This window comes from Narcine bancroftii, chromosome 3 (assembly GCF_036971445.1).
Source record: "Narcine bancroftii isolate sNarBan1 chromosome 3, sNarBan1.hap1, whole genome shotgun sequence".
In the NCBI taxonomy this organism is placed as follows: domain Eukaryota; kingdom Metazoa; phylum Chordata; class Chondrichthyes; order Torpediniformes; family Narcinidae; genus Narcine; species Narcine bancroftii.
In genome coordinates, this window is record NC_091471.1 from 199,771,446 (window position 1) to 199,792,476 (window position 21,031).

Below are 21,031 nucleotides of genomic sequence, written 5' to 3' on the forward strand. Positions count from 1 at the left end.
ACCCCATGTAAGTCTCCCCTCCCACAATTATATCGGCTGAGCAGCGCCCGAGAGTAATAACAGTCTTATCCTTGGTGGCGAGGGCAATCGAGCAGGTGGTGGGGTGGACTTTTAATCTCAGGAGTGGGCCACGCTTGGGTGAATGAAGCTCTCATTGCTGCCACTGTTGAACTGGCATTTTGTTACCTGCCTATTGACTTGCATGTCCATCATAGAGCTTCCGAGGTCATGAGGGATGTCCCTGGTCAGTATGGTGGCACCCTGGACCGTCTTGGGGTCAGAGCCATCACTATCCCATTGTGCGCGGTGATTTATGGCATCCAGAGGTGTGGGGAGCATCGGTAGGGTGGCCTGGTCATCGCCCATGTTGACTATGTCGACATTGGTCGTGGTGTGCGGCAGCCGATGGCATCCGGAGGCATGGGGAGTGTCAGTAGGGTGGCCTGGACATTGCCCGTGTTGACCATGTCGACGTCGGTCATGGGGTGTGGTGTGTGGCAGCTGATGGCATCTGGAGGCATGGGGAGCGTCGGAAGGGAGGCCTGGTCATCACCCGTGTTGACCACATTGTTCTCCTGATCATCAGGGGCCCTCTGTGTCGGCCGCTGCCTGGCCCCAGATGGTCCCGCTGCATGGCTGGTCTCCTTCCCCAGTCGTGTTAGTTGCACTGGGGAAAGTGACCTTGTCACGGCTGACGCCAGTGATGTCATTATGTCTGCCGGAAGTGATGTCACACCGTGAGCCGGAAGTGATGTTGCTGTAGTTCTCAGTGAGCGGCGCTGATGCGGGCGGGAGCTGGTCCGGGTGCTCAGGGCACACACTGCGATTGTCGGTGGTGGAGCCGGATGCTGCACCGTCGTAGTAGGGGAAGGCGGAAGTTGTAGTGGGGATAATGGCGCTGCCTGGCATGTGCACGTAGAGAGGTCCGCCAGGGAGGTGGGGAGGTCAGTGAGGGCTGCTGAGCTGCTGGCTGGTTTTGAGAGGCACGCTTTAGCAAAGTGGCCTCTCTTGCCGCATCGGGAATAGTACTGGTTCCTAGCCGGGCAGTTTCGGCGCGATCGTCAGTCTGACCCAAACCAGAAACAACAGTACTTACAGAGGTGCCAGGCGCCTGCAGCAGCGACGTTCTCCTCCACAGCTCAGTCTGGGGCTCCAGCTCCAGAGTGAAAGGGCCATGAGGGAGCCTGGGGGAACCTGGAATGGAAGGCTTCGATGTGCAGGGCTGCAGCTTCTAGGGTTCGGACCATTTCCACTGTCTTGGTCAGGGCATAGATACTATCTTCCAGCAGCTTCTGCCGAATGGCCCTCGAACGTAACCCTCGGATGAAGGCATCCCGAATCAGCCTCTCGACCTCCTCTGCGCTCACCCCTGGTTCAGCCAGACACAAACTCTTGCTGGTGTCCCAGGTAAAACTCGGCCATCTCCCCGGGTTGCTGGGCTCGGGTGTTGAGGAGGTACCTTGCACAGATTACATTCATGGGCGGGCTTGTACAAGTTCTCGAGAGTGTCCATTGTGCTCTTGTATGTGGAACAGCCTTTGGTTGCCTGGAAGGCTTGGGGACCCAGCTTTGACCGGAGTAGGACCAGCTTTTTGCAATCTGAGTCCAGGATGCCACCTGCGTGCACCTCGATGATTGCCTCGACCATGTGCTGCCAGATCTTGAAGCGTGTCTGGGCTTCCAGGTGGCGTGGGTCGACTTTGAGCCTCCCTGTGCTCAGGAGTTTTCCATGGCAGCCGTGGAAAATTTTGTGGATTAAATTGTGGTGCGCTGTTAGCCAGAATCAGACACACACAAGGTAAAGACTGTACAACAGGCTTTAATCCACAAAGACTTCCACAGAGCCAGGCTGGCTGTGGCTGCAGCAACCCTGAGTGAGGCCTCGGGAGGCCAGCGCAGGCTTATATCCTGGAGGGTGATTGACACCTGACTGGGTGGGGCTTGATCCCTTCAGGCTGACTGATTGAGACAGCCGGCTAGGTGTTGTCCTGTCCCCTTACATTCCTGCAGGTACAGAGGTTGCCCCCTGCAGTAGGCTGGTGGTGTACCACCACACTGGTGAACCTCCTCTGCAAGAGATCCAAGGCCAGTATAATCCTTCCTCAAGTAAGAATGCAAGACCTGTACGCAGTACTCCAGATGCAGCCTCACCAGTATCTTGTAAAGTTGCAAGTAAAACACAAATGTCTGCAGACACCGTGGTCGAAGTAAAAACACTATGCTGGAGAAACTCATAAAGTTAAAGTGTCCTTTATAAAGCAAAGTTAAAAATACATGACTGATGTTTTGGGCTTGAGGTATGTTGTACATCTGTAGCATAACTTCCCTGCTCTTAAGTTCCATTCCTCTAGCAATGAAAGCCAACATTCCATTTGGGTTCTTGATAGCCTACTGCACCTGCAAATCAATTCACACACAAGCACCTTCTGCACAGCAGTATGCTGCAATTGCTTACCATTTAAATGGTATTCTTCATTTTTTCCTTCCTAAGTGCACAATTTGCTTTCCACTTCATTTAGTGTCATCAAAAAACTTAGTCACACTGCACCCTGTTCCCTCTTCCAAATCATTTATATTGTTTTTGGATCCATTTACAATGTATTAATTTGCTAAAATATAAATTCTCAAAATAAAAAAAAAGCAGAACATTTGGCTAAATTTACTTTTTTAATTTATGGTTGACGAGGTTATGTACAGTTGAGAGGCTTGATCTGAAGTCCATCCATCTCCTCAGCTCAACAATGAACACCCTACACTGAGTTCCACTGTTCTGGGCTAAGGTGCACCGTCATGCAAGTCGGCAATGTGCTGACATGTGCGCTGGTGTTAGCCAATGGCTCTCTGTGGAACTGTTCGCAACAAAGCTCATAAATTGAAAATCTGCAGAAAAATATAAAGAAGGATAGAAAATTGAATAACACCTATTTTATTGTTGAAAATAACTTCTTAGGTACCTTGCATACTTTCTGGTCTAACCAGAAATTAATTTTTTGTCCAGTTGCATTGTATTAAACCAACCTTTAATTCAAACATCCTGCATAGGTATTCCTAATTATATAAACTGTGAGGAGTATGGATTAAAGAGCTTATATTTTGTATTTATTATTAGATTTTTATGATGCTTAGTGTTGGCTGATCAGGTGGTCCATATGCTCACCCATCTGTGTACATCCATCTGTATTCTTCCTTTGACAAATGCAACTTTCAAGCAATTTTTGTGGCTTTCCTGCGGTGTGGTTGGCACGAACCTATGCAGACACTAGCATGCCAAAGCATCCAGCAAAAAAAGGAAATATATAAATTAAATTAAAATAAAATAAATAAGAATACATAGAAATTAAAATAATTTTACAAGGTTGGGGCAAAAACCTAACACATGGGTATGAAGTTTGTTTTTGATACCGTGGTCAGTTTGCTGTGCAGCGAACGAAAAAAAAAGCACACAGAAGTGGTGAGTGAGTTGAACCAACCAACTGACTATATTGGAAATTTCTGACAGCTTATCAGCGTCACTCCCATGATCCTTTTCGGTCCCTCCCACCAGGACCATTGTAATGTCAGCCCAGTGCAGCTCGCTACATGACCGTTCCCCCCAACCCCCCCTCCAGAAGTGGTGTTTGGAGCTGCCAAGTCCACAGTTCGTATGTTTGGGAGGCTGACCTCTCAACCGCAGGTCTGGAACATTTACTGGTTGGTCGAGGTCAAGGTGTGCCGGTTTAAGGCGGAAGATAGTGAATGTTTCCTACCTACCCCCAATGTACAAAAGGCACATAGTCCCATTGTGTCATAACACCTTTTATGGACCCTCGTATGGGTGCTGAAGGGGTGTCCGGTACGCACATCTCCTTATGAAGACGCATATGCAGACTTCAAGATCCTTTGGGTTGAAAAAAGCTGGACTGTGGCATGAAGTTGAGATGGGGGCCAGGGTGCCAACCTTTTTGTGAAGTCACATTAATGGCCATAGGTGTTTCTTCCTGGCCGTGAGCTGCTGGCACAAACTCTCCTGGGACTGTCAACGGAGCCCATAGACGAGCTCAGAGGAGGATGTGGCCAAATCCTCTTTCCACACTGTACGGATGCCAAGGAGTACCTAAGGCAGTTTGTCCACCTGATCAAGCCCTCAGAGTCACACCATGAGGGCCTCCTTCAAATGCTGATGGAACCTTTCAACCAGGTCATTAGACTGTGGGTGGTAGGCCTTTGTGTGATGTAACTAGATCCCTTGGAGCTGTGCCAGTGCTGCTTATAGACTGGACATGAACTGTGCCCCCCTGATATCAGAAGGAAGATCAAAACAGGTAATCCAGTTGGTGATGAGGGCCCTGATGCAAGATGCCATGGAAGTATCCAATAGCGGGACGGCTTCTGGTCATCTAGTCAACGCGTCCACCATTGTGAACAGGTACACGGTGCCTCTGGAAACCGGTAGTGGCCCAACGATGTCCATGTGAACGTGGTCAAATCATCTGTGTGTCATTGGGAAAGATTGCCTCTGCACCTTGGATGTCTGACAGTGCAGGCAAGTTCTGGCCCAGTGACTGACCTGTTTATTCAGGCCATACCACATGAATCTGTCTGCAACCATTTGAGTTGTCGCCTGGATGGATGGGTGGGCCAACCCATGTAGCTCACCGAAGGCGTGACTCCTCCATGTGGAGGCAACGATGGGCCTAGGTCAATCGGTGGACACATCACAGAGAAGTGTGGCTTTGGATAGCCTGAAACATACATCCTCCTGTTGTAACCTTGAGGTTACAGTGCGGTAGGCTGGTATCTCACCACCCATCCTGCTGCTGGGCCACTGTGAGCACTGTATAGTCGATTTTGTGGGACAGTGAACAGACAGGACGGATGTATGGGACAGAGCGTCAGCCATAAGGTTGTTCTTACTGGAAATGTTCTTGATAGCCATTGTGTACTCTGAGATATAAGAGAGGTGATGCTGCTGCCTTGTCGACCATGGGTCCAACACCTTGGCGAAGGCAAAAGTGGGACTTGTGATTGGTGAGGACCATGAAATATGTCCTTGGAGGAAATAGTGGAAATGGCATATGGCAAGGTAGAGGGCTATCAACTAGCTGTCGAACACAGTTCTGTTCTGGGGGCCACAGGGTGTCTGCTGAAGAAAGCAAGTGGCCTCCAATGTCCATCAATCAGCTGCTCCATGACGCTGCCAACAGCCACGTTGGATGCATCTTCTGTGATTGCAGTGGGCACATCAACACATGGATGAACTAGAAGGGTGACATTGGCCAGAGCGTCTTTGGCCTGGTTGAAAGCTGCCAAAGACTCCACATCCCAACTGAGTTCTTTGCTCTGACTGGGCAGAAGCTTGAAAAGAGGTGGCATGATCCTGGCAGCTGATGGCAGGAACCGATGGTAGAAGTTGACCATCCCAGCAGACTCCTGAAACCTTTGACCGTAGTTGGCTTGGCGAACTTATGAATGGCCTCAATCTTTGATGGAAGAGGGACCACCCCGTGTTGATCATTGCGGCATCCAAGGAAATCGATGGCCATCAGGCCAAACTGACATCTGAAAAGAGCAATTTAAGGGTAAGGTTCTAATTTAACCTTAAGAATCACTGATAATTTTTGAAACATACCTTTCCAAATTTTGTCTAAAATTGGCCAAGTCCAAAATATGTGAACCAAAGAAGCCTCAGCAATTTTACATTTGTCACATAGAGGATTTATATCAGAATAAAAACAAGGTAATTTAACTTTAGAACTATGTACTCTGTAGACCACTTTGAATTGCAATAAGCAATGTTGTGCACATAGGGAAGTCGTATTCATCAAATTATAGATAGAATCCCAAACCTCATCAGAGAAGGAAAGATTCAAAACCTGTTCCCAGTCTCTCTTGATCTTAATTAACGAGGCCATTCTTAAATCAGAAAAATTATTATAAATAAGGCATATTGAACCTTTATGAAAAAATTTTAAATCACAAAGTAAATTAAGAATATTTGCCTTGGGAATTCATGGAAAGACAGGAATTTAAGATTGAATAAAATGTCTCACTTGTAAATATCTTTAAAAAAATGAATGTTTGGTAAGTTAAATTTTATCGCCATTGTTCAAAAGAAACAAAATTATTTTAAATAAAATGGTCTTTGAAACATTTAATGCCAAATCTGTGCCAATCATTGAATTGTATCCTGCAACAAAGGTAGAAAAAGGTGAATTCTGTGATGGATTATGTTATACTTTATATTGCATATAGATGTGTTTTGAAGGAGATAGATTGTGGGGTTTTTAGTTAGATCACACATAGATACAAACACTTCAAAACAGATCTCATTTAAAATGCTAGAGCTCTGCTCAAGCCAGACAGTCCAGGCTCTGAGTGCATTTGCAAAAACTTTGAAGAATGCCTATAAGGACTTCCCAAGTAGGTGTTAATTGGTCATATTGTGGAGTTATGGATTATTGTTTTTGAAAGCAAAAGAAGAACAGTCTTGGAAGATTAGGTTTATTGCCGCAGCCTGTCTGTATGCAGTTTGCTGTTCTAGGAGGGTCAGGTGGTTTTGCAAGCAGAGAAAAACAGGCTTTGCTCTGAGAGAGAGTGAAACAGAGAGACTTCAGTTCTACAGTTCAGCAGCAGCAGCTGGGACTGGAACAGGACAAGCTGGCAAGCTTGTGGAAAAACTTCATTTTGAAGATGGTTAGTGATTTCTTAGTTTCAGCCTGGTCAAAGCCCTTATGGTCCATACAAGAGGAGATGGCTGGATGCATAATGTTTCACTTGAAATAAGGGAAACAGAAAAGGAACTCTGTGGTGATAGAGGTTATAATCTGGAAAACTTTGATGGGGCAAGTTTCTTCGGCAAGACACTGAAGTGGCTAAATGGAAGGAATCAGTTTGTGTACAACGAGCAACAAATCTCTCTCTAAAAACTGACAAGAACCTTCCTGAGTGGTAACCATTTACCTTTCAATCACCAAAGCCTGGTGAAATTCATAAATGTTAAGTTTTGTGCACAGTATAAGAATTGCCTGTTACCAGTGAACACGGAGGAGAGAGAAGTGAGATTGAACTGTGAATCAAATAACTTTTCTGAACTTATCTACACATTACATACGCATGTGCTTAGAATTATAAGGGGGTTAAGTATTAACTTAGGTTAAGTTAATAGTAATGTTAAAGTTTGATCCTGTTTACATGTTTAAAGATAATTAAAAGTAACTTTTGCTTAAGTAACCATTTGTCTTCGAGAATTTCTATTGCTGCTGGGTTTTGGGGTCATCTGGGGCCATAACATTAGATATAATAGGACTAGCAATAGAAAAATTCTCAATCCAAAAAACCTTAAAAAGTGTGCCCATATTCTCAAACTATGTTTAAACATCAGGTTAACCGATATAAAGAGGAAGATAGAAATGTCCCTAAAATTTCCAACAAAAAAGTATTCTTTGTAAAATTTAATTCCATTTCTACCCATGAAGGGCAGTCAACCAAATTATCAAAATGTAACAAAATAATTAACTTATGAATAATGTCCACCCAATAATATAATCTAAAATTCGGAACCGGCAGTCTGCCATTCATTTAACTTTTAGCCCACAGACTGGTGACTATTTTTTACCATTAATCATTTTGGAAGATCAGACTGGTTTCATTAAAAATCATTATTCTTATTTTAATATACTGTACATTGTTTATTGAATATTGTATATGTATCTCCCACTCCTGCCCCTAAATGTATTCTCTGTTTAGATGTAGAGAAGGCCTTTGATCAGGTGGAATGGAATTATTTATTTTCTATTTTGGAAAAAATTAATTTTGGGTCATGTTTTATTAAATAGATGAAATTATTATATCTTTATCCCACTGCCTCAATTCTTACTAATATACAAAAGTTAAAACCTTTTAATCTTCAGCAGAGTACTCGTCAGGTTTGTTCTTTACGTCCATTACTTTATGACTTGGTATTGGAACCTTTAGCAATTACTCTTTGTGAAATTAGAGATTTTACTGGAATCTTTGGGAATGGTAATGAACATAAGGTTTCCTTATATGTGGATGATCTTTTGCTTTTTGTTTCTAATCCAGACTTTTTTTTTACCGAGCACTCTGGCTTTGCTTGCTCATATTATTCAATTTTCTGGGTATAAGTTGAATCTGCATAAAAGTGCACTTTTACCTTTAAATGGTTTTATATCAAGTTATTCTAATTTTCCTTTTACGTTTGTGCAGATTCAATTTACTTATCTCAGCTTTACAATTACTAAGAGTTATAAACATCTTTTGAATGGAAAAATTTCCCCCCTTTTTAATCAGGTTAAATTTTATTATTGAGATCATTACCTTTATCATTTTCAATGATTGATCATATTACCTCTATTAAAATGAACATTTTACCTAAAATTTTGTACCTCTTTCAATATGTACTAATTTTCATCCCTAAATCTTTTTTTGATTCACTCGACTCGTTTATATCTTCCTACATATGGCAGGGGAAAGGCCCTTGGTTAAATAAAGCTCATCTTTGAAATAAAAGTTTAAAATTGTAAAAGTAAATGTTCTTAAAATCAGCAGGTGAGAGCAAACCTTCAGCCAGCGGAGCACCCCGGTCATGCCCTGCCCACAGCAGCTGTTTCAAAACAATTTCATTAACGTGTTTGAATAAAATGCAGCTACCCAGGATGAAGATCTGACTGGTGCCACTCGTCGCTGGGGCTACTCTCCCAAAGTGTTTCCAATCCTTGCCTAGTACAAGTCATTATCTTTATTAGTATTAAGTATATTAGTAAGGCTTTATCTGTGCTCTTGAGGGTGGGGGTTAATTATGATAGTGGCACAGTTAACACAACCGTCCTACAGTGCCAATGACTAGGGTTCAAATTTAAATTACCTGATTGCAGTGAACTTTGCATAATTAAAAATGGCAATATTGATTTTTTTCAAATTACTTTACATTTTGCACTGTATTTTGTTGATTCAATGGTGTATTCTTAATGCAAGTGTTTGTACGAGTGTGTCCCAGTCAACTATAAAATTTGCATATCCGGCATCCATGATCCCCGCAGGTGGCAGATACTGGGAATTTTACTGAATATACATTGCCCTCCATAATGTTTGGGACAAAGGCACTTTGTTTTCCTTTATTGGCCCCTGTACTCCATATTTTTAAATTTGCAATCAAATAATCCACATGTAATTAAAGTGCACATTTCAAATATTTTTAAAGGCTATTTGTATACATTTTGGTTTGACCGAGTAGAAATTACAGCACTTTTTTATACATCGTCCCCTCATTCCAGGACACCATAATGTTTGGGATATTTGGCTTCACAGGTGTTTGAGAGTACTCAGGTATGCTTAATTGCTTCATCAGTTCAGGTATAAGAGAGCTAGGCTTGCTTCTATGCTTTTGATCACCTTTGGAGTCTGTATTTGCCATTTTTCAACACGAGGACCAGAGTTGTGCCAATGAAAGTCAAAGAAGTCATTGTGAGGCTGAGAAACAAGAATAAAACGGGTAGGACACATTGCCAAAACCTTAGCATTACCAAAATCAACACTTTAGAACATAATTAAAAAGGAAGACCATACTGCTGAGCTAAGTAATTGCAAAGAATCTGGTATTCCAAGGAGATCTCCATTGTGGATGACAGAAGAATTCTCATTAAAATGAAGAAAAATCCCCAAACATATGTCCAACAGACCATAAACACACTTCAGGAGGCAGGCATAGATATGCCAGGGACTACAGTCTGCAGAAGAATTCATGAACAGAAATAGAGAGATTCAAACCATGGCAAAGGTGGTATGCTTTGGATTTTGAGCAGTTCCTTTACGCCTCCATACTTTGCTCTTGCCATCACTCTGATACAGATTAATCAGTTTCATGTCCACAAAACCTTTTTACAGAATTCTGCAGGCACTTTCAGATACTTCTTGCCAAACTGTAATCTGGCCATCCTGTTTCTGTGGCGAACTAATGGTTTGCATCTTGCAGTGTAGCCTCTGTATTTATGTTCATGAAGTCTTCTGCGGTGCTTAAACACCATTTCAGCAGTTCTAATTTTTTTTTTAACTTAAATATTTAAAATTTAGACATACAGCATGGTAACAGGCAATTTTGACCCACAAACCCATGATGCCCAATTACAACCAATTAACCTGCAACGTTACGTACATTTTGAATGATGGGAGGAAACCGGAGCCCCGAGGAAAATCCCACACAGGCACGGCGAGAACGTACCAACTCCTTACAGACAGCATGGGATTTGAACCCCGGTCCCAATTGCTTGCACTGTAATGGCATTGTGCTAACTGTTACACTAACCGTCTTTGGGGTATTTTGCAGGTGATCTTTTCGGATGTTTTAAAAGCATAAAATTCACAGTTTGTTTATTATATTCTCATTAAAGAAGGGATTTTTACTCTGTCAATCTGGAAAGTAAATGTAACTGTATCTTGTATAGGTTACCTTTCATGTTGATATCCCTATTAAAAATAAATCTTGAATAATTTGGAATACAGATTTTAAAACTTGATGCAGTTCTAGAAATCATTTCTGTTACATCTGGGTACTCTAATTTCCTCCCACATTTCAAAATGTACAGGGGTTGCAGGTTAATTGGGCTATATGGGTGGAACTGCCTTGTGGACTAAAAGGGCTTGTTATTGTGCTGTTATGTCTAAACTAAACTAAAACATCAAAGAAGAAGATTTCCTATGGATGTTGCATGATCTGCTGAGTTTCTCCAGGATCAAAGATGTATCTGAGCTGTTGTAACATCATACATTTTTCCCCTTACTACATCTGTGACAATTTAGCTATTCTTTTGTATGGTTTGCTTTTCTTTCTGTGGTAATTTAATTGTTCATATGCATTTAGATAGGCTGTTATTTTTATCACTTGTTTTCAAGCACGATCAGGACATCTGATCTTTAATCTTGTGAGGTGTATGAAGAGAGCTGAATGGAACAATCAGGTGACAGTGGTGATGGGATAATGGAGCAACAGTGGTTCCTGATTTTTGAGATTCTACTTTTATGTTTCATCCATTCTAGCTTCCTGACGTGAACAAAGTCTTAGACACTAAAATTCTTGCTTGATGTTACTACAAGGATATGGTCCAAAGGTAGGTGGCTAGTGATCTCATGACAGAGAAGGATCTGCCCACATTATGTCAAGTATGCTTTAAATCATTAATATCCTCCTGTTGGTCCTGCAGTCAATCATTAGAAAATGTTCACCCTCAGATTTCATATGAATGATTTCTAATACCAAACACCAGAAATTCTGCTTTATGCACAATGCAGTAAGATGTTGATCAGCATCTTTGCACGTGTGATATGCCTACAAACATATGCCAGGCAAAGGCAGTCACATCAAATGGCATTTTAAATGTTGCAGAATTTTATTATGCACAAATAATGCTCAGTTATTGCAGGTCTTAACATTAAAGGAGTCTTAACTAAAGGAGGAGATATTGTTTAGCATTAACTAAAAGGCTCAATCCCGAGCTATTGATAGTGAATCAATTATGGTTTGTAGACTACAAGTCGAGAAAATCACTGAAAAAATTAACATAATTACTGCCTGTGTTGTCGTTCACACTGGGTGCCTGTTTAGACTGCAAGTACCTGAGTGCAACAGTCCCGGTGGTTGGACGTACAGTAGAGTAGATGACCGTCAACAAATTTTTCCGGTACGATTTCTGATAGTGTGCTTCCTCCTAAAAAGTTGGAGGAGTCCTGCAGGATAAATCGCGGTGCAGGAATTGACTCAAAATTCCTGCACATTCCTTTTTAGACTGCCCATGACTCGGCAAAATTCGATGATTGCGCCGTTACATGCCTGCAGTCTAAAAACCATTCATGGCATCCATAGACCACAGGGTAGTTTTGTTCTTAACATTTTATTATTGGTAATCATTTTGTCCCTGGCTGCCTGATAATTAACACATTGTTATAGTCCAAGCTAATTGTCTCCATTGCAGGTCTTCAATTGTCTCCCCTCTTCTACCTGATCAGATGGCTGATCCCCTCTCTAAATGACCTCTTGTTAAGATGTGTATAACAGGACTGACTCTAAGAACTGAGTTCTTGGTGCTGTTCTTACACAAGTTGCAGTGAAGGAAACTTAACATTTGAGTCAGGTAACACTTCACTGATCTGATCATAAGCTGTACATATCTTAGCTCCTTGAGGTGACATTCCTTCCTCCTTGTCCTTTATTCAACAGACATTACAGCTGCCCTGAGTCTTCCATAATGGAATTTATTAGACAGTTTTAGTCAGTGGATTAAAGACTTCAGCAAAGGAAATTGGTAGTCGGATGCAATCAATTTTCATCTCTTGCAAATGCAATCTAGACTCAGATTAGGTTTTGATTGAAAAATGTTCAGAAATAAGTTATTTAATTTGAAATTTCATTGAATGTATAAAGATTCAGTGAGTATCTTGTGAAGTGCGAATAAACAATACCAAAAACTTCAGTGCATCACAGCATTTTTGTATATGTGAAAACTTCATACAAGGTCAAGAGCTTTTGTATTTGGAGTGCATGGGCTAGGAATTATGTTGATTTGCTATACAATCATGGTCACTATGGATTACATGAGTACATTCATGAGGATAAGAAGATGCAATGGGGTCCTCTGAGATGACATTTTGAAATTGATTAAACTTTCAAGATCAATCTCTGAGAGTCAAAGCAAAACATTTTAATGTGAATTATAAAAACAATTGTTAGGAGAAATTGCAGTTCCTTGTTCATAAAACAAATGAAAGATTTTGACGTACTGTATGTTGATGCACCTGCCTCAAAGTTGTTGATAGGTCCTACAATTTAGTGTGTGTGTGTGTGTGTGTGTGTGTGTGTGTGTGTGTGTGTGTGTGTGTGTGTGTGTGTGTGTGTGTGTGTGTGTGTGTGTGTGTGTGTGTGTGTGTCTCACACAGTTCCGACCATGACCATCCAGTTCTCACATAGGTAGAACCATAATTGCTTTTATCAAGTAACATTTGGATGTAGAGCCATCTACAAATAGGTAAATGTTAAAAGTTTATAGAGAGGCACTTGCTGAAACAACTTTATACAAACAGCAGTCTCAACATTACAATGCTCTTTCCATGCTGATACATTACCCCCAATTCCATGCCTCCTTTATCTTATGTATGTTTTTATGAGAAATCTTGTCAAATGCCTTTTCAAAATCTAAGTACAACATATCCACCTGTTCCTCTCTATTTACTGCAATCATTAATCCTCAAAAAATGCTGGTAAATTTGTCAAATATGACCTTACTTTCCCAAATCCATGCTGTAACTGCCTGATGGAACAATTTCTATCCAGATATCTTGCTATTTCTTCCTTAATGATAGTTTCATGCATTTTCCTGACTACAGACATAAAGCTAACTGGCCCATACTTATCTACTTTTGCCTATGTCTTTTGATCCTTTTTTTAAGCAGTGGTGAAATATTTGGTTTCTTCAAATTTGCCAGGACTTGCCTGGAGTCCAGAAAATTTTGGTAACTTATCACAAAAGGCTTTACTATCATTTCTGTCATATTTTTCAGAAGCCTGAGATGCATTTAAACAGAACCAGACAACTTTTTTAACTTGAGGCCCAATAGTTTGGTCAGCACTTTAGTCAAAGTGATTGCATCAAGGTCCTCACCTCCCAACCCATCCATACATTTATGGAAGTTCATGGAAATCATGCATATTTAATGACAGCTCAAACTATTCGGAGAGCACATATCCATTCTGTTCTCTTTTGATCTGGAGACCTTGGGCTTCAGCAGGTGAGCAATTATGAGCTCAGACATTGAAAGATTTTGATAACTATAATGTCTCAAACATAATCATAGAAAATATTCTTTAGATGAAAGCCTACCTGGATGTATTCTGGAGTAGAAAAACAGTATTAATGGAGTTTATGTGAGGTTTTATATGTGCAATGCCTTATCTATCACAATAGCTTGTATTACAGTGACGCAACACCAAAAAGCCTGAATTTGCCGGAGATTGTCTGATCTTGGAAGCTAAGCAGGCTCAGACTGGTCAGTACTTGGAAGGGAGATGGCCTAGGTCCACCAAGTACTGTAGGATTTTGTGGGGGTGCTGAACAAAGAAGGAACTCTCTGTCAGCCTTACAGTAGACAAAAGTTAAAGAATTTCATGTATATTACATTCTAAATGTAGTATTACATGACAGTAATGAAATCTGTACCTTTATCTTTAAATTGTATTGTTGACTGTTGAACTGCGACAAATGTAATGAAAGAGTCATTAAGAAACCCTTTAATGGAAGTGCATGGTGGATGGAAACTTAATGCAAACTAAATGCACATGTTTAATATTAGTAGGTCAGCATTGTATTATGCATTTGTTATTTACAATGATCCAATAAATTATTATATTAATTGCCAGATTCTGCACACTCATCAATGCAGAAATTATTGCAGTTCAGTGTATCAAAATTTATTGTAATAGTTCAGATAGAGTTCAAGTTTTAAAAGAAGTTTATGCTATTCAATGATGATTTTTTTAGGAAGATACTACAAAGTAATAGTTGATATTTTGGGATGAGATCCTGCTTCAGGACCAAGAGTATAAAGGGAAAGTTAACCAGTATGAAGAGATTAAGGAAATTGCAAGGTGAAAGCTGGAAAGTCCTGAGCTTCAGTGAGTTTACTGTAAATATGTCAATAGATTGTTTCATGAGATGGAGACAATGAGCTCCAGAAAGGGGACAGAGGTGTCAGAAATGGTCCAAGTGAACATAACAGCTTTATGCCATTTTTGACCATCAAGTGAATTTTGGAATATATCTGAATGGCTGGCAATATTTCCACTGTGAAGTGATTACAATATGACTGGAATGAAGCTTGTCTGTGTTGTGGAGCTGCAGATGGATAGACCCTCAATATGGACAGAATGGCCACTTTAGTTGTGCTGCTGGCCTGCATTTTGTGTAGGACACTTTTGTAGATTCAATGGTGTTCCGAGAATAGCTTCCTGTCACATTTGTGGCCCGAAATGTGAAGTTAATAAAACATTAAACACAAGTTTTATCAGGTAAACTTCTCAGGGTCTTTATTCTCCCGTTTCCTTTGTTCTCCTGCTTGTGCTCTTATCTCTCTTTCTCATACCACGTGACTTCCGGTATATCTCATACATATTCATTATCATGACATCCCTCCTTTAATCAGAAATAAACTTTACCTTCACTTACCAATATCCCTCAGAAACATACAAACATCGTAACTAAAGGTAATACTATAACTCAACTACATAAAATTTACTTCCTACAGCACTCATACATGCACTTTATGATATAAGATTAAATACTGTCCCAAAGTTCTTATTAAAACTATGGCACAAAGTCTTCGTATCGTTTGGGCGCTTTCCGGTTTCGTTTCGGCCTGCCTGCGATATTGTCGTCGCTTCTCGGTTGTTCACTCTCGGCGTCAGAAATACTGCTCGCCATGGCTTCGGCGCTCTAGTCACTTCATCAGGAGTGCTGGTAACTGCCTCTGGAACATCATCAGGTCTCTCAGTTTCAGCATCTCGTATTGGCTTTTCAACCTCTTCGCTCGATGTATCTCTGGACTGGTACCTTTTTACACCTGATACATTTCTCTTATACAGGACTCCAGTCAGAGACTTGACTGTCACCATACTGCCACTTCTGGATACGACAGTATAGGGTTGATGGTAATAAGGTGTGTCTAGCTTACCACCAGTTTCATGCCTCACTAGAACATTATCTCCTGGCATGATGTCTGAGTACTTGGCTCCACGTTTCGAATCTGTGTACAGCTTTGCTGCACCTTTCTTTTCAGCGTCGTGGTCCCTCATCTCCTGGTCGTCTCGGATTTCCTTTATTTCTGGCATTTTTGTGTGGATTTTTCTCCCAAAAAATGCTTCTGCAGGACTTTTTCCAGTGGTTGCATGAGGCGTTGCTCGATAGACAGCCACATAAGATAGCAATGCTTCTCGCCAATTTTGTCCTTCAGCGTGTGCAATTCTCAATCGTTTTTCAATGGACTGATTTTGTCTCTCTACTTCCCCGTTGGCTTGCGGCCATTTCGGAGTTACTTTATGATGGTGGATACCTGTGGTCCTCATGTATTTCGCAAAGGTCTCTGAAATGAATTGTGGACTATTGTCAGAGTATAATGTAAAAGGTAATCCATATCTTGCGAATATCTCTGCTAATGCTTGTATTGTTTTTTCAGTGGTTGTGGACTTCAACACCACGTACTCATAGTATCTGCTGTAGTAATCTATCACTACCATAATTGATTCACCCGTCGGTAAAGGTCCAAGAAAATCAACAGCTACGTCGATCCATGGTCCTGTCGGGAGTTGCGTACTCCAAATCGGTTCTGGCAGATTACTCCTACTTGTGATTTGACATCCGTGACAAGTTTTAACAAATTTCTCTGCGTCCTTATCACAACCTGGCCACCATACCTTGGTTCTGAGGTTTTGCTTGGTACCAACAATACCTAGGTGTCCTTCATGCGCTAAGGATACGATCTTCGGTCTCAATCTTTGCGATATCACCAATCTGCAACCTCTTAATACACACTGTCCGATGCAACAAAGTTCATCTCTAATGGGAATGTAAGCCTTGTGAGTACACTTGTCCCATTGTCCACTCTGTATGCATTCTCTTACTTCCATGAGTTCTGGATCACGTTCGGATTCTCTCTCGACTTCCTTCGTAGTCACAGCTTTCGGTGTCGACTGAATAGCTACGAAGCGTACAAAGCTCTCTGTTTCTGTTCCCAATTCTGACTTGGATTGTGGACCACCATCCTTCACCAATCTGGACAGCGGATCTGCAATGTTTGTTTTCCCGGCAATGTGGATTACTTTATATTTGTAGGGTTGTAGTCTGAGTACCCATCTCTCTATTCTGGCACATGGTTTGGATCTAGGTGCATAGATCACCTCTAATGGCTTATGATCTGTGATGAGTTCAAATTCAATGCCGTATAAATATGCATGGAACCTCTCACAGGCCCATATAAGTCCGAGTGCTTCTTTCTCTGTCTGAGAGTATCTTCTCTCCACATCTGATAACGATCTGCTGGCATAGGCAATGATTCTTGGTCCTCCATCATGCATCTGGACCAACACGGCTCCTAAACCAACCAGGCTGGCATCCGCTATGACTTTGGTTGATGCCGCCGGATCGTAATATCCAAGAGTTTTTGCATCTGTCAGGCTTTGCTTCAGCGCTGTGAACGCTTTCTTCTGCTCAGATCCAAAATGAAAAGGTACACCTTTCTTGGTTAGTTTCCTTAGTGCTTCTGCCACTGTAGTGAAATTAGGAATGAACTTTGCACAAAAATTGACCAATCCCAGGAAACTCCTCACCTCTGTTGCGTTCTGAGGTGCACGTGCCTCTGCAATAGCTTTCACCTTGGCCTCTGCAGGGTTTAGTCCTTCCCGTGTAAGTCTGTGTCCCATGAAGTCCATTTCTGACACACCAAACTGGCACTTGTTTCCATTCATGGTAAGGCCTGCCTCCTGTAGTCTAGATAGTACACATCTCAACCATTTGTCATGCTCTCCCTTCATTGGTGCATGGACTATGATGTCGTCAGAAATGTTGGCAACTCCAGGAATGCCTTGAATCACTCGATGGATTTCATACTGGTAGATCTCCGAAGCTGCATTAATTCCAAATGATAGTCTCTTGTAACGATACAATCCACAGTGAATCACAAATGTTGTTACATCTCGGGAACCTGGATCCAGCTCTAATTGATGATAGCCCCATTTCAGATCAATTTTTGAGAATACCTTGCTGGTAGTTAGTTCTTGAAGTATTTCCTCCACTGTTGGTATAGGGTGTCGTTCTCTAATTATAGCTTCATTGGCCATTCTCATGTCAACACATAGTCTTATGTCACCCTTTGGTTTGGGCACAATCACTACGGGACTGACCCATTGTGTCGAATGTTCCACCGGTTCAATAATGTCTTGTTCGATCAATTCTTTAATTTTGGCTTCGAATTTCCCACGAAGTCCAAACAGAGTTCGGCGCATTGGTTGTGCCTTGGGTTTGACCGTTTCATCTACCGCTAGCTTCAATTGTCGACCTTTCAGCTTTCCTACTCCTTGAAAGACTGCGGGGAATTCTTGCTTCATATCCTCGTATGACTGAATTGAATTGACACAAGCTCCAATATAAAGTATTGCCAGGTCTTGCTTTCTTCTCAGCAATGGTTCTCCCCTCTCTTCTATGACCATAAACTCTGCTTTGGTGTACTTATCTCCAGCTTCAACAGTTGCAGTAAAACATCCAATGGTCTGCAATGGCTTGGTTGCTGTATATGGATATAGTTTCTTGGAACACTTCTTTGAGGTACAGATGATCTTTTTCCTTTTCAACTTCTCCCATAAATGTCGATCAATCACATTACTGTCACTGCCTGAGTCTACAATGACCTGCACTGTCACTCCACCAGTGATCACTGGGACCTTCTCATGATGTACTTCATTCAACGTAAATTGGTAACAACTCTGTCCCTCCTGGGTATCATCATCGTCACCGTCTATCTGGGGAATGGTATCTTTCTTTCCAGGATACTTTCCTTTCCCCCAGGCTTTGCCTTTGGAAGTTGTACTCTTCCTCTTCTGGTCTGCATTGGACTTGCTTTTGCACTTCTTTGCAAAGTGGTCCTTACCTCCACACTTTCTGCAAACTTTGCCTTTGGCCGGGCAATATGGGTCTTTTCCAAAGTGACCTCGGTTTCCACATCGATAACACTCCACGTCCTGTGTCGGCGTATATCTTGGCTGGTTATAGCGATGTGAGAGCCTCTTAATTTGCTGGCTTGAGTTGTCTTTCAGGGTCATGGTATGAAATTGCCCTTCAACAGCCTCTAATGCAGCAGCAATGGTTAAAGCATCGGTGAGTTCCAACTCACTCCCTCTTTCCAGTAGACGTCTTCTGAGTTTATCTGATCTGCAGTGCTGTACGACTTGATCCAATAATTGGTTGTCCAAATCAGCTGGCATGTAATTGCATCCAACAGCTAGCTGGCGTAGTCTTGTCACGTACTGAGTAATTTTCTGGCCATCTTCTTGTCTCGTTCTCCGAAACAAATGGCGTTGAAATGTAGCATCTGGTGTCACTACATAGTGTGCATTTAATGCATCTACCGCTTTCCGGTATTCATCCTTTCTTCCAGTATTCAAAAGTGTCTTAAATGTTTCCCGAACTGCGGGTCCAGCAGTGAAAAGAAGTAACGCCCTCCTCTGTGCTTTTTGTTCAACTGTACCGGTATCTAGAAATAGGCCACGACTGTCGGCATAGGATTCAAATTCTTCCAGCCATGCCTTCCATTTCACACTTACAGTGCTTGCATCACCCGTTGGGTCAAAATGAGCAATTCCACTATGTGTTAGAAAGTCACCGTCTGCACCAGCCATGAGGAAATATTCCAGCCCCAAAAGTACTGAGTCAAAGAGAAAATTCTTATCACCTTGAAGTTGTCTGTAATCCTCTGTAATCTTGTTTAGTCTTTAATTTTCTTCAAGCTTCTTTCATCCTCGTCGCCAATGTCACATTTATGGCCCGAAATGTGAAGTTAATAAAACATTAAACACAAGTTTTATCAGGTAAACTTCTCAGGGTCTTTATTCTCCCATTTCCTTTGTTCTCCTGCTTGAGCTCTTATCTCTCTCTCATACCACATGACTTCCGGTATATCTCATACATATTCATTATCATGACACTTCCCAGGGATGATATAGCGTGTGGTAGCCTATTAACATTAATTTAATATGCTGGCTAGTCTTTAAATTAACAATCCCTCTAATGAAAGATGAGCTGAACCAATAAAGGAAGCTAGTGCAGATTATGAGCTTGTTTAAAGCTGTACTTTCCCTTTGCTATTCACTGGTTGAGGTTTACTGAACTGTATTTAAAAAGAAGTTTTGATGCAAGTTAGATCAATTTAATTAGATGAATTATAAGTTTCGATGCAAGTTAGGGTGGTATGGTTAGAGTTAAAGCAGTTAGAGTTAGGGTGGTATAGTTAGAGTAGTTAGGGATAGGGTGGTATGGTTAGAGTAGTTAGGGTTAGGGTGGTATGGTTAGAGTAGTAGTTAGCATAACGCTGTTACAGTCCCAGCAACCAGGGTTCAAATCTGGTTCTGCCTATAAGGAGTTTGCACGTTCTCCCTGTGTCTTTTGGATTTTCTCTGGGTACTCAGATTTCCTTCCCCCCTTCAAAAGTATGTAGGTTGTGGGTGGGTGGGGGGGGGGTTGATTGTGTAATTGGGCTTGTCGACCAGAAGGGCCTGTTATGCATTGCATGTCTAAATTCAAATTTATATTGCTTGGACATTTTGATAAAGCTTTGTGGTAAATACACTATTGTACATATACATTATATGTAAATGACATGACCTTTCCTGGTTGACCCTGCTCTCACTGGCCGTCTCGTGACTCTTCCCATAAATGCTGTCATGCCACAAGCCTGCCCCCCAGTTCGAGTCCGGTTCATTGTGAGACTGCAACACAAGGGATGCTGTCCTTATCTAGCTAATAAAAGCCTTCAGTTTTGGCAACTTCAGTCTTTGTGCAATTGATCGTGGATCAGGCTTTATTTTCCAGAAATGTTTTTGAGCATTTGATTTTAAGGAGTAGAGCTTTGCTCAGACTAATTGACACATTACAGGAGTCACTGGAGGAAAGAAGTGCCTGGTCATAAGCATCTAGCAGGATCTGCACCTCTTCCGGCCTCAACTTAAGCTGGACAAGGAGTGAAGGAAGTCGTTAGCCAAATAGAGTAAGTTCCAGATGGTAAAGAAACAAGAGGAGCGATCAAAGGACAAAGCTGAGATCTCATCATTTTGCTTTGCTATGAGCTTTGAATTACACTCACGAGATGATCTAAGATTCGATATGCTGTCATGTCCTACAGCGATATCTGTACCCTTGCAGAAGGATTATTCGGATGTCATAGCACGATCAGTGCTTCACCACATGCAAGATCCCAGGTCACAGCAGCAGTTTATCAGTTTAATTCC

The 21,031-nt window shown here is 41.7% G+C and overlaps 1 long non-coding RNA gene across 7 annotated transcripts in view; it reads right to left on the reverse strand.

The window, feature by feature from the left end:
- Positions 1-2,648: 2,648 nt before the first annotated feature.
- LOC138758011 (uncharacterized) overlaps positions 2,649-21,031 on the reverse strand; it is a 96,425-nt gene continuing 78,042 nt past the window's right edge. For 4 of the 7 annotated variants that reach the window (XR_011354047.1, XR_011354046.1, XR_011354048.1 and 1 more), the window contains 4 exons: positions 9,391-9,468; positions 3,751-5,538; positions 3,158-3,259; positions 2,649-2,880 (listed from right to left, as the gene is read on the reverse strand). This is a non-coding gene — a long non-coding RNA (uncharacterized lncRNA). The remainder of the gene's footprint in view (positions 2,881-3,157; positions 3,260-3,750; positions 5,539-9,390; positions 9,469-21,031) is intronic. The other 3 variants (XR_011354052.1, XR_011354049.1, XR_011354051.1) reach the window with 3 other exon arrangements.